Source organism: Gossypium raimondii, chromosome 7 (assembly GCF_025698545.1).
Source record: "Gossypium raimondii isolate GPD5lz chromosome 7, ASM2569854v1, whole genome shotgun sequence".
In the NCBI taxonomy this organism is placed as follows: domain Eukaryota; kingdom Viridiplantae; phylum Streptophyta; class Magnoliopsida; order Malvales; family Malvaceae; genus Gossypium; species Gossypium raimondii.
This window is the reverse complement of record NC_068571.1, coordinates 19,534,677-19,548,740: the sequence shown is the minus strand read 5'-3', so window position 1 is coordinate 19,548,740 and position 14,064 is coordinate 19,534,677. Positions and strand designations below refer to the sequence as shown.

The window sequence follows — 14,064 nt, the reverse complement described above, 5'->3', positions numbered from 1 at the left end:
TCAAGTTGCCATGGAATGTTTTTCCGAATGTTATTAAGCATGTTGATAATAAATTAAGTTTAATTAAAGTAATTATCCCAGTTTATTTATGTTATAATTGTTGCAAATTGTGTTTAATTTTACTAAAATCTATTTCATTCATATAGTTTGCATACTTAGGATAATTTGCATTAGAGATCATTACATTTAGTTTAATATATTTTAATCACCACTTCTCAACTATATTGTGTTTTTATTTACCAAACTATTAATATAATTTTACAAATTAAGTGACTTAGCACAAATACAATCCCTGTGGAGACAATAACTCGATACTTACTTATTCCTTGATAACAACTGTGTACACTTGCACAAACCTAAGCATTACAAGTTTTTAGTGCCGTTGCGGGGGATTGTCAACTGTTTCCATAGTGATTTGATTTATTTCTAACATTATTAACTTATTCTTTCAAGTTATTTATTTTCAATTTGATTTATTTCTAACATTATTAACTTATTTTTTTTTAATTTTTGTGATTTTCTTAGGTGTTTATGAGCATGGATCGAATTATCAATTTACTCCCTGTAGACCTTGAAATTGAGCGAACTTTTAGACAAAGAAGACGTGAACGAATATCTCAAAGACAAGTCGAGATGGACCTTGGAAACCAAAATCAAGACCAAGGTAATGAAGCTGATTATGTACGAAATCCTATCCTCATTGACAATGATAGGGATCGATGCATCAGACAATATGCTGTGCCACTTTTTAGTGAGTTAAACCCAGGAATAAAAAGGCCAGATATTGAGGCAACTCAGTTTGAATTGAAACCAGTGATGTTTCAAATGCTACAAACGGTGGGCCAATTTAGTGGTATGCCCACATAAGATCCACATCTCCACCTACAATTATTTATGAAGGTGGGTGATTCATTCAAGGTAGCCGGTGTGACTGGAGACACACTGAGGTTGAAGTTGTTTCCGTACTCGTTACGAGATCGAGCACGACCATGGCTCAATTCATTGCCACCAAGTTCCATATCTACATGGCAAGAATTAGAAGAGAGATTTTTGGTTAAGTATTTCCCACCTAGCAAAAATGCTAAGTTGAGGAACGAGATCACAACTTTCCAACAATTGGATGACGAGTCTTTGTATGAGGTTTGGCAGCGATTCAAGGAGTTACTTCGTAAGTGTCCTCATCATGGCATTCCTCACTGTATCCAGTTGGAGACATTCTATAATGGTCTCAATGCACATACAAGATTGATGGTAGATGCTTTCGCGACTGGTGAAATTTTGTCTAAATCTTATAATGAGGCTTATGAGATCATCGAGAGGATCGCAAGTAATAACTATCAATGGCTAACAAATCGAACAGCTTCAGGAAGACGCGTAGCCGGAGTTCATGAAGTTGACCCTTTCATTTTGTTATCAGCTCAAGTATCGTCTATTTATTCTATGTTAAAACAGTTAATTGCTAATAGTACTAATAATTTTGTAGCTCAGCCATCAAGTCTGTTTGAAGTAGTTTCCTGTGTGTACTATGGGGAAGGTCATTCTTTTGAGAATTGTCTATCAAATCCCGAGTCAGATTACTATGTGGGGAACCAATATCAAAATAGGAGTGGACAAGGACCCCAGTCCAACTTCTACAATCCTTCATGGCGTAATCATCCTAAATTTTCTTGGAGCAACCAAGGAAATGGACCAAACAACAACTTATTACAGCAAAGACCCAACCAATCTTAAGGGTTTAATCAGCAAGCTCCAAAACCACCTCAAGTTGAGGCATCAAACAGTTTGGAGAACATGTTGAAAGGGTACATGGCAAAGAATGACGCTTTGATCCAAAGCCAAGCAGCAACACTAAAAAATTTGGAAAACCAAATGGGTCAGTTAGCTATGGAGCTTCGTAATAGACAGCAAGGAACCTTGTCGAGCAATACTGCAAATCTAAGGAATTTGGGTAAAGAACAGATCAAGGTAGTGGCATTGCAAAGTGGTAAGACTCTGGAACCTCGATTGACTGATGTCAAAGATGAGCATATTGAAAAGGAGGAAATTCAACCAGATGTTCAAGTTCCTACACCAAAGGAATCAGAATCTGCAAAGTCTGACAAGGTAAACCCTGACTTAGTGAATTCAGATATTTTAACATCTTTTTTGAATACAGATTTACTTACTCAAAAAAGTTGTCCGGTTCAACCGAAAGTCCCATTACCTCCATATCCACAAAGATTGCAGCAACACAAGCAGAAACACGAGGTGCAATTCAAGAATTTTTTGGATGTTCTGAAGCAGTTACACATTAATATTCCGTTTGTGGAGGCTTTAGAACAAATGTTGAATTATGTGAAGTTTATGAAGGATATACTGTCCAAGAAGAAACAACTGAGTGAGAATGAGATTATTGCCTTGACAAAGGAGTGCAGTGCGTTCCTGCAAAACAAACTGCCACTGGAATTGAAAGACCCAGGAAGCTTTACTATACCCTGTAATATTGGTGAATCTTACTGTAGTAAAGCTTTGTGTGACTTAGGAGCGAGTATCAACTTGATGCCTAAATATATTTTCAAGATGTTAGGGATAGGTGAAGTAAGACCTAAAATTGTGACGCTTCAGCTAGCGAATCGATCGTTAACATATCCCGAAAGAAAGATCGAGGATGTTTTGGTAAGAGTCGATAAATTTATTTTTCCTATTGATTTCATTATTTTAGATTTTAATGCAAATAAGAAAGTGCCAATAATCCTTGGGAGACCTTTCTTAGCCATAGGGAGAACATTAATTGATGTGTAGAAAGGCGAACTCACCATGCGAGTTCAAAATGATCAGGTAACCTTTAACATTTTTAAAGCAATGAAATTTCCCGACCCGGCAGAGGAGTGTTCAGATATGGAAGAGATAGAAACCTTGGTTTCTATGGAAAGCAATTTTGAAGAAGATCTATTGGAGAAAGCCTTAGATCTTAACCCTTTGGAGAATGAAGAAGGTGAAGAAAACATGGCTTTGATGGAAGCCAATCTGAGAAATTTTATTCAATCCACACGGTTTGAACCGTTGGAGTTAGAAGTCAGAGAATTTGTGCAACCCAAGTTGTCAATCGAAGAACCACCTACACTCGAAAAAGGTACTTCCTTCCCATTTGAAATATGTTTATTTAGGTGATTGTTCTACTTTGCCTATGATTTTTTCCAGCAAACTAACGAAGGATCAAGAGAAACAACTGATTGTTGTTTTAAATAAATTTAAGAAAGCAATTGGTTGGACCATAGGTGATATTCGAGGTATAAGCCCTTCTTTTTGTATGTACAAAATTATTTTAGAGGAAGGTGAAAGAGTTCGGATTGATGGGCAAAGGAGGCTCAATCCTATTATGCAAGAAGTTGTGAGAAAGTAAGTGATTAAATGGTTAGATGCGGGAATCATCTATCCTATTTCAGATAGTTCGTGGGTAAGTCTGGTGCAATGTATGCCAAAGAAAGGTGGAATCATAATTGTTGACAATGAGCTAACGAGTTAATTCCAACGAGAACTGTTACTAGTTGGAGAATCTTTATTGATTACAGAAAGTTAAGCAAAGCCACTCGGAAGGACCATTTTTTAGATCAGATGTTAGATCTTAAGGTAGTCATGCGATTCCTACATAAGCATGTGTTTACACGATTTTGGACACCAAGAGCTATTATTAGTGATGAAGGTTCTCACATTGTGAACAAATGGCTTAAGTGGTTGCTTGAAAAATATGATATGAAGCACAAGATTGCTACTGCCTATCATCCCCAGTCTAATAGGCAAGTTGAAAGAGTGAATCGCGAAATCAAAGGCATCCTTGAAAAGGTCGTATGCCCTAGCAGAAAAGATTGGTCTCGAAGGCTCGATGATGCATATGGGCCTATCAAACAGCATTTAAGACTCTGTTAGGAATGAATCCTTATCGGTTAGTCTTTGGAAAAGCATGTCATTTGCCATTAGAATTGTAGAATAAAGCTCACTGGGTTTAAAGCAGTTGAAATTTGATATTAAGCAAGCCGATGAGATAAGGATGTTACAACTAGATGAGTTGGAAGAACTGAGGTTATTTCCCTATGAGAATGCCAAAATGTGTAAAGAAATATCAAAGATATGGCATGATACTCATATACAACTTCGCAAGTTTAAAGATGGTCAGAAGGTGTTGTTGTTTAATTCAAGGCTGAAGTTAATTCCTGGGAAGCTAAAATCTCAATGGAAAGGACCTTATACCATCTATCGAGTTTATCCTTATGGAGCTATTGAATTATACAATAATTATAGAGGTACGTTTAAAGTTAATGGTCAACCTCTCAAACATTATTGGGATGGTGAAGTTGAGTGAGTTGAATCCTCACTCATCTTAACAGACCCTTAATTTTTCATGAACTCATTGTGTAAATAAATAAATAATTAGAACTTATTTTCTTAATTTATTACATTTAATTAATTCTATTTAAAGAGATTGAAACTTAAGCGGGATAGTTGTGACCCCTCCAACCTTTCCTGGGAATTAATTTAATGTAATTTGTTAAGAAGAAATTTTCTAATTAAAATTTTTAAATTTCATTTTGTTCAGTTTAAATTTTAAATTTTTATGTTAATAAAGGGGGTCAAATTTGGCCCAACTACTAATCAGTTTTTTTTTAAGATACAGTCTAAGTTTGAGGCCCAAGACAACAAAAAGGAGGACAAAAATTAGGCCTTCTCGTAACACCCATTACTTGCCACCCAAGTAACTTTAATGTAGCTAAATTTTTGCTACATGTTGCCCTAATTTTTCCTTATATAAACCCCTCTTCATTCTACTAATTTTCATATCCCTCAAAGCAATTTGTTTCCACCTTAAAAATTCCTCAATCTTTTCTTTGTGCCGTCAACCTCAAATCCTGAAAGAAACCCTAATCCTTTTCTTTCTTTTTGCCAAAATTACCTATTGCTGCCGCAAAAAGATCATCACCGCACCATCCTTGCTGTCGCAAGATTTTTTTTGTAGTAAGTTATACCAACTTTGCCGATTTCTCTTTTCTCTCTTGTACAGAAACTCTGCCGAATTTTTGGGAAACTACCATGTCTCGTAAAAGAACTAGATCGTCAAAGACTACTCCTGAAAACCCGATTGTGGTTGATGAAGAAGTGAAAAAGTGATTTGATTCAATTTTCAAGCATCAACCTATGATGCCGGAAAAAGGTTTTAATCTGCAGAGCAATGATGTGATGGTTGTTTCTCTGCCAATTAGAAAGATAATCAATGCTCTCAAATGGGAACGATTCTGTGATGTTCGTTCACTTCCCAATGATGAACTAGTTCGAGAATTCTATGCTAGTTTGACTACGCAAGATGCTACTGAAGTCATTGTTCGAAAGAAAAAGTTGCCTCTTACTTCTAAGTCCATCAATGATTTGTTTAATTTACCTGATGTTGAAGAAGATGAGTACTACCCTATGATGAGCAATATCAATTGGGATTTTCTTCAACAAGTGCTTGATGTTGTGACAAATCTGGGATCCTAATGGATTATAAGAAAGTATGGGAGCCATTTTTGTCGAAGAGAATACTTGAAACCAGTAGCAAAGGTATGGTTTTATTTTGTTCCCTACAGTTTTATGCTTATCTCACACAGTTCCACCATCTCGATGAAACGGATGCTCTTGTTATATGCAATCCTGACAAAAAATCCATTAATGTTGGGAAAATTATCCTCAAGAAGATTCAAGATTGTGCAAAAAAGAAGGCAGGAAGTGTTTATTTCCCATCATTAATCACTTCACTTTGCTTAAGGGACGGTGTTAAAACACAAGCAAATTTGCAGGGGCAGTATGTCCAAGGGTGCATTACAAGTCATGATCTTGAAAGGTTAGTAGAGAGTGCATGAGCTGAACCAAGGTGAGCAAGAGGAACCAATCGAGCGTAAATCAAGAGTCAACAAATAAAATCAAATCAAGTCGATTTAGTTACTGATAATCAAGAAGAAGAATCTGATAAGGAACCGAATAGTCCTTAACCAACTAAATGAGCTGAAAACCCTGAACATAGGGTTGAGTTAAAACCAAGTAATTAATTAATAATTTAATGAAATATGCGAAAATATGAAATTAGGACATAAAAATTATTAAAATGTGATTTTAGACTTTATTATATAGTTTTCATGCATAAAATGGCTTATTTTATATTAATTTGAGCATATTATATTTTTAAGCTATAAAGTGGGCCATGCATGATTAAATTAAATAATAAAATATAAGGTTATATTTAATAATTCATTTTTAATATTTCATTAATAAATTAGGTATTCATTAATTAAGTAAATTGATTAATTAAAGTGGTTAAATTATATTATTTGGTCCTCTAAACTATCTACTATTTTTGAACAGGTCTGAGAGTTTTCTTCTAATTGCAAAACCGTCCACATTAGAGACCAAGTCAACCATATTTTCGGCTGCACATGGATGTCATAAAAAATTTTTTGGTTTAATTATACAAAGTTCTTGAAGAGTTAAAGAAATCAGAGATTTTCCCGAAGATTTGCTAATGATCGAGTCTTAATCCTGAGTTGTTGTGGCACTCAAATTGACCAAAAATTAAGGAAAAATCAGCCACCTTTCCTCAATTCATGGCCGGCAACTCTTGGAGGAAGTTTCAAAGGATGGACACTCCTATTTTTAGCAAACTAGCTCCCTTGCCTCACCTATAAATAAGAGTTCATTTCTCACTTTTTCAATCATCCCTCATCCCATCATCTCTCACTCATTCATCATTCTCTCAACTATTTTAGCTATATTTCCCATTCATCATCCTTGCATAAGGACTTTAGCAATTAAGCCTCTTAAAAAACCCTTGGTCGGCCACCTTGGAGAGCCATCAGAAAAGGAGCAACGCAAAGAAGCGAAGGAGCCTCGTCAGTTAGAGTCTTGGGTGACAGCCACTCTGAATTGGGTTTAATCTTTCTTTTCTTTAAATTTAATTTAAAGATGTTTGCTATGTATTCTTTGTTATTGTTTACAACAATGATAGCTTAATTTTATTTAAGCTAGGATGATTATTTTGATTAAATAATATTTATTTGATTCATGCTTATAATGTTTGTGCCTCAACCGATCATGTTTTCATTTAAAATCAAGTCTGTATTTCATTCATACGTAATTGAAATGCACCTAAATTAGCTGAGTGATCCTAACCAGACGACGACTAATGGACACATAATTTAAATGTGCAAGCTCAATTTAGATCCTAACCCGGTTGAATTGTAGGTTGCATAACAACTCTAACCAAGCTTTGTTATCTGCATAGTTTTTAGATTTGTGTGATTAAATTGTTTCAAACCTAACACGCCCTTGTTACCTCACACGAATGCTAAGAAACCCTTAGTAAATAAGGATCAGTAAAATGCATTTTTACTAAGTAAAGGATTCCGAAAGGACCTAATGTGGTTTCCAAACTCATGAAAGATCGAGTTGCCATGGAATGTTTTTTCGAATGTTATTAAGCATGTTGATAATCAATTGAGTTTAATTAAAGTAATTATCCCAGATTATTTATGTTATAATTGTTGCAAATTGTGTTTAATTTTACTAAAATCTATTTCATTCATATATTTTGAATACTTAGGATAATTTGCATTAGGGATCATTGCATTTAGTTTAATATATTTTAATCACCACTTCTCAACTATATTGTGTTTTTACTTACCAATTTGTTAATATAATTTTACAAATTAAGTGACTTAGCACAAATACAATCCCTGTGGAGACGATAACTTGATACTTACTTATTACTTGATAACTACTGTGTACACTTGCACAAACCTAAGCGTTACAGTTAACAGATTCAGATACATAGGTAAACTACATCACACCAGTTGCTCGTCTGAGTTGAGTATACTTACATAAATTAGGCCACCCGTTCGGGCTAAACCTTTATAATGACACATTAGGTTACTCGTCTGAGCTAAACCTGTGTCATATTATACCTGAGAATCTGTAATGAATGTTGGACCTCGTCAACATATGTAATAAATCTCATACAAGCGCGCACAAGACGCTATTGGCATACCAATCATATCCTAACATTTACTAAGGTTAGACGGGCACCTATTTTCACATATTTCAATATAATCCATGTAATCGTTTACATTTGCATATCACGCCCTATAAAAAGGGTAATATCTTTTATTCCATATCATGACATCTTTCGCATTTTCACATTTTTACCTATAATTTTTCATAATAATCAATCACCACACAATATTTCAATTTAATCCATTACTAGCCAAATGTGTCAAATTCCATAATATTGCAACCATATAGAAACATTCATATACTAAATTAAAGACAAGAATACAATTATAATACAAAGTGAGATAGAAAGTTCCATATGAACATACCTATTCAATATGTGAAAAGAGTGGATACTTTGGGGACTAAGGCCCCTTTGGATGGGTGTTTACCTCCAGTGCAATTATTTTATACAATCAATCAATACTAAAAAAAATTCATATTATTCCATGACATGAATGAACCTATATGAACTCATTTTAATACCCCTAAAATTTTACATTTTATTCAATTTAATCCTTAAACTCGAAATAGTTATAACTTTTGATTCCTAGCTTCGAATTAAAATCTAATTTCACATACATTCATCAGGGACCCTCTACTTCTTATTCCTACTGAAATTTCATACCAATTTTTCATTTTATTTAATTTGGTCCCCAATGTACGAAACTAACAATTGAGCTTTATAATTCATTCCTTTTCTTAAACTAAGCTTAAAATCTATCAATTTTAAGCCTAATTCTTCAAGAAATCAACTATGATAACTTTCAAAAATTTAAGAGTTTTACAAATTAGTACATAGGCTAGCTAAATCAAGTTCCCATAACCTCAAATCATAAAAATTACAAGAAAAGGATTTGAAATTACCTTAAATTTTATAGTTAAACTTTTTTGGGACAAAAAACTTTTCTCCTTAGGTTTGAATTTCTTTGGAAGATTGAAGAGGTGATAAAGGTGACAAGCTTCCACCATTCTAACTTTTTATACCTTGATTAATGTTTAATTAGCCTAGATTAATTAATTTAACATAACTTAATTAACATAATTAACCTTTTAGTTATCACTAGTGGAAGATGTTATCATCAATCACTATCTCCTAATGAAACATGGTTAATTTACCATTTTGAACATTTTTTAATTTCAATTTAAGTCCCTAAGCCTTCGGCCAGTTAAAAAAATATAGCAATTAGACTTTACGATTTAGTCCCTAAGCCTTAATTAACTATTAATTTGACAAAATTTCTTGACCAAACTTTGATGTAACAATATATTATACATGTAAATATTAGTATTTAATATTTATGGACTTATTTTACAAAAATGGGATTCCGAAACTGCACTTTTCAGTACCACTTAAAATCGGGTCGTTAAGTTCTCTCCTCTCTCCCACTAAGTATATACATTCTCAATTAACTAACTTACTTCTTTTATATAATTTCCTAACCTAATAGCCATGGTTATGTCTTAGTTTAGTTAATGGAAATTAATGGTTAAGATCAACCTCTTCCACATTTATGGTTTAATTGTTATTTAAGATTATGTTTAATTATCATTTAAGCCCCTCTCTATTTCTTCTTTCTTTCCACCGTACATGATAAAAATTATATCCTAAGAATTTTTGCCACCTAGTAAGTGAAATGCCACACTTGCATCCCATGTGACACTTATTTTCCCATGCATATATATAATTAACTTAATAAAACATTAATAAATTATAATTTAAAGGTCATGATCTATGCATCAGTTTGTTGGTGGAATTGGATGGATGAGATCAAGTCATCATACTAATCACATTTTAATAATGGATTAATATCAATTAATGGCTTTAACTAATATTTCACTTAATGCTTCAATTCTAACTTCTATTCAATCTAGTCCTTGTACTATACTTAATGACATGTTTAGTAATTTACTATATAATTCTATTTTTCGATGCTATATTCATCTTGTAGATGTTTAACTAAAAAAATTTTAACCAACACAGTTAATAAATTCAACCCCAAAATCAAATTTTTCGACACCGATGAATCAGGTTATTATACTAACTTAGTAATCATCACATAAACTTCTCGGTTAAAATTTTTGAACTAATTCGGCTTAGAACCTTCGGTCTCAAAATCAATTGTTCTGACACGATGAAATTTGGGTCATCACTAGTTGTCTTACGAGTAGATTAATCGACTTTTGCGTTCCTTTATTAATCTCTGTGGAATAACGATTCTTAAAGTACTTTCCTAAGTGTTCCATTGTAACTACTATATTACAATGTGACATCATCATGCTTGTGGTAATGTTGTGCTTACATTATTGATTTTATTAGTGTGTTGTGTTTTCAAATAAGCATATACGGCTGATTAACATTATACATTTTCACATTGTCATCCATGTCGATCTTTTTCTTAAAGACCCATTTACATCCAATGAGTTTTATTCCTTCAAGTGGATCAACCAAAGTTCATACTTGGTTGATCTCCATGGTCTCCAACTCAGATTTCATGGATTCAAGCCATTTGTCAGAGTAAATGTCACAAATTAATACCTAACGTATCCAACTTGACCTTCTGAAGCGGCTGTGCCTCTTAAACTTTTTTTTGGGCATTACTATCGAAAAATCTGGTTCGAAAAACGCAACTAAAAATGGGTTTAAGGGAAAACTAGAGTTTTAAAAATTTGCCCAACAACAAGAAATTAGTTTTGTTATCTAAAGTAATAAAGTCTTAATTAAAATTCTACATTTATAATTCGTCTAAGATGAACGCTTCGACCGAGTAGTCTTCCCCGCTGTCCTCAAGCTCATGTCTAACGGGTTTAGGCTCGTTTCGAATAAAAAATCAAAAAATTACCAGTGGAGACATTTCGTAATTTTTTCTAAACTTCTTAAGTCAAGTTATAAATAACAAGAATATCTCTAGAAATTTTCTAAAATAATTTCTTCAGAGAATTTTCTCTCTACAACTTTTCTTGAATTCAAAAGTATGAGAATAATGACTCATGCTCTCTTTATATAGAGAGAGTTAAACTAGAATTAGAATTAATCACATTATTATTAAATTGATAAAATATTATCTAGATATAAATTAAATTAAATTAAATATCTCATATTAATATTAAATTAATAAAATACTATCTAAATAAATATTAAATTAAATTTAATATATCATATTAATATATAGCTAAATATTAAATTAAATTTAATATTAAATTCATTAAAACAAGGCTTAATGACAAATTTGGCTACTAACGTTTATATGTTTTGTCAAAATGGCTCTAATTGTAATTTTGAACTTTTTTGGCCCTCAACGTTTTTTTTTCAAATTTCTTTTCTAACATAAAAATTAACAAGGATGATGTGGAATTTTTTTCGAGATACAATTTACTACTTAAGTAACCCAATAAGATAATTACATGTGAAAATAATAAAATAAATAGATAAATTATACATGAAATTAAAAAATAACTCTTAATTTAAAGAAAACAAACGTAATTATCTAAAAAAGTTTCAAACTGAATACATATGTTTCTTTCTTGAGAGGTTTATAAAAGATAATTAATAAATCAAATCGAAAATCTTGAATGTGTGCATTCATTTTGAAACTTTTTAGATAATAATGTGTATTTTCTTTAAATTAAGAATTATTTTTTAACTTCATGAATTTTTATTTTATTATTTTCCACATGTAATTATCTTATTGGATTATCTAAGTAATAAATTACATCTCATTAAAAATATTTCACGTATGAAATTCCACATCATCCAATTAACTTTTTAACGGTACTTTATTCAAATCAGTAAATAAAACAATTTGAAAAAAAAAGAATAAAGGTTGATGGCCAAAAAAGCTAAAAAATAAAATTAGGACCATTTTGACAAAAAATGTAAATGTTAGTGGCTAAATTTGTCATTAATCCTTAAAACAATATTAACATTGGAAAAGTTAATTTAAAATCAAGTTACCCGGTAGAGCCCCACTAGGAGTCTAATTTTTCCACTTCTCTACCACAGAAAAACAACCACCGCTGACCATCCACCGGCCATCGGATCATCGCCGTTACAGTCGTCGTTCCCGACGAAGCCATCGCCAGGGTGACTCCCCCGGCACCCTGAACCATCGTCGTTTTGCCCGAATGGGTCTAGTCGATTCAGTTGCTGCAAGTTCAATTTAGCCACGGTTGGACGATCAGCATAGTTTTATACACAAGCCCCGGTTCAAGCAGTTTTTGGATTCTGGTATCGAGTTTTGGTTCTCTAGTTCAATTTTCGATCTCAGGTCCAATTTTCAAGTTCAATTACTAATCGGGTCAATTGTCTAACTTGAAATTCAATTTCCAAAAATATCATATTTATTTTAATTAATTTGATTAATTTAATTTTACTTTATCAAAATTAATTTTCCCAAAAATCTCTTGCATTTTTCAAATTAACTTTTCAAGAAAATTCTTTAATCAAATTATCTAATTAAAAAATTCACACGACCACCTAATTTAATTCCACATCGAATAAATTGACTCAACTAAATTATTTCCAAAGTCATAAAATATTTTTCTGATTCAAATGCAATATGATCGAGCTTTTGTTGAGCTAGCGGAGGGACGAATTGGACATATACAATTAGGCTCGAGCAATTGCAATTATGTCTAAAAGCATGTTCCGATAATTCGTAATTTACTTAATCATGGAGTCAGTATACAAGAAGTATCATGATTGAAAGCTATTTATTGTATACTCTTTACGAAAGCAATTCATCCAATTGCTTTGTCCAATGACCTCGTCATCTGTGTGTTACCCTCATATGATATCATTTATTCTTTTGAGTTAAATATGTTCACTCAATACAATCCAATTTTATCTCATTGTCACTATTGTGTCTTCTTGATTATTAATATGACCACTGTCGACTAATGATTGTGATAAATTGCTTGTTCGAGAACAAGCAACTCGTAGTCACGTTCCATATTTATCAATCCACACAATGTCAATGAGAGGATATTGTTAACTCTTTAATCGAGCTACGAATTCCATTATTGCTAGTAAAGTCATGCTATACACAAGTCATGTACCCAACATACCGGCTATCAGTTCGATCATCTCTAAAGCATAAGCCTCCACTTATATCAAAACACATGAGTTGCATACGTATGGTCAGTGACTAACTCAGGATTTAGGTAAGTTACACCATAAACGGCATAGGTAAATTTATTAACAAACGATTCAGAATTAATTCAACTTGGGCCAGTCCAATGTATCATTCTTCCAATGAGTACATTTACGTCCCTACCCGTGAAGTCAACTGCTCCGATATCCAAGACTAGCAATCTCCCTAATTGGAATTTTAGACGACATAATAACCCTTCAATGTATTTGAATCAAATGCTCACTTTGATTCTTTTAAGGGATTACGGACTCGTTTAGATTATCGACTGAAGTAAGTTATCTTTCTCCTAATGTAAACATTCTTACAGTGCCACTTATCATCAGCTTGAACTTAAACAACCAACGAGCTAATATTTGCTTGTCAAAATTTTACTATGTATGCAAAACATCAAAGATAAAAACACAAAAGATATAATAGTGAATTGTGAAATTAACTTTATTTATTTATCCATCATTTAAATAAATAAAAGAACATTTACATGTTTACTACAATATGGGCTCATTTCCCAACAATTACATGCCTCAGGTTCAAGTTCCAGTGGAATGTTAGTTTGTGTTCATTGAACTTTTCAAGTTCTAATTTATCCCCACTAACCTCTTCTAGTATAAACTCTTTTTCTAGAAAAGTCGTGTGTTTCAAAGCAAACACTTTTTGTTCTGTAGAGTTATAGAAGTAACACCCAATAGTTTCATTTGGGTATCCCGCAAACATGCATTTATCTAATCTAACTCTAAGCTTATTAGACTCTGCACGCTTAACATAAGCATTGCATCCCTAAATCTTAAGATAGGATAAATTCGGTGTCCTTCCTTACCAAAACTCATAAGATGTTTTATCTACCGATTTGGTTGGAATCCTATTT

General features: G+C 32.7%; 1 non-coding gene across 1 annotated transcript; it reads right to left on the bottom strand.

The window, feature by feature from the left end:
- Positions 1-1,083: 1,083 nt before the first annotated feature.
- LOC128042789 (small nucleolar RNA R71) lies at positions 1,084-1,190 on the bottom strand. Its single transcript, XR_008198300.1, has one exon. It is a non-coding gene; the product is annotated as a small nucleolar RNA R71 (small nucleolar RNA).
- Positions 1,191-14,064: the final 12,874 nt, after the last annotated feature.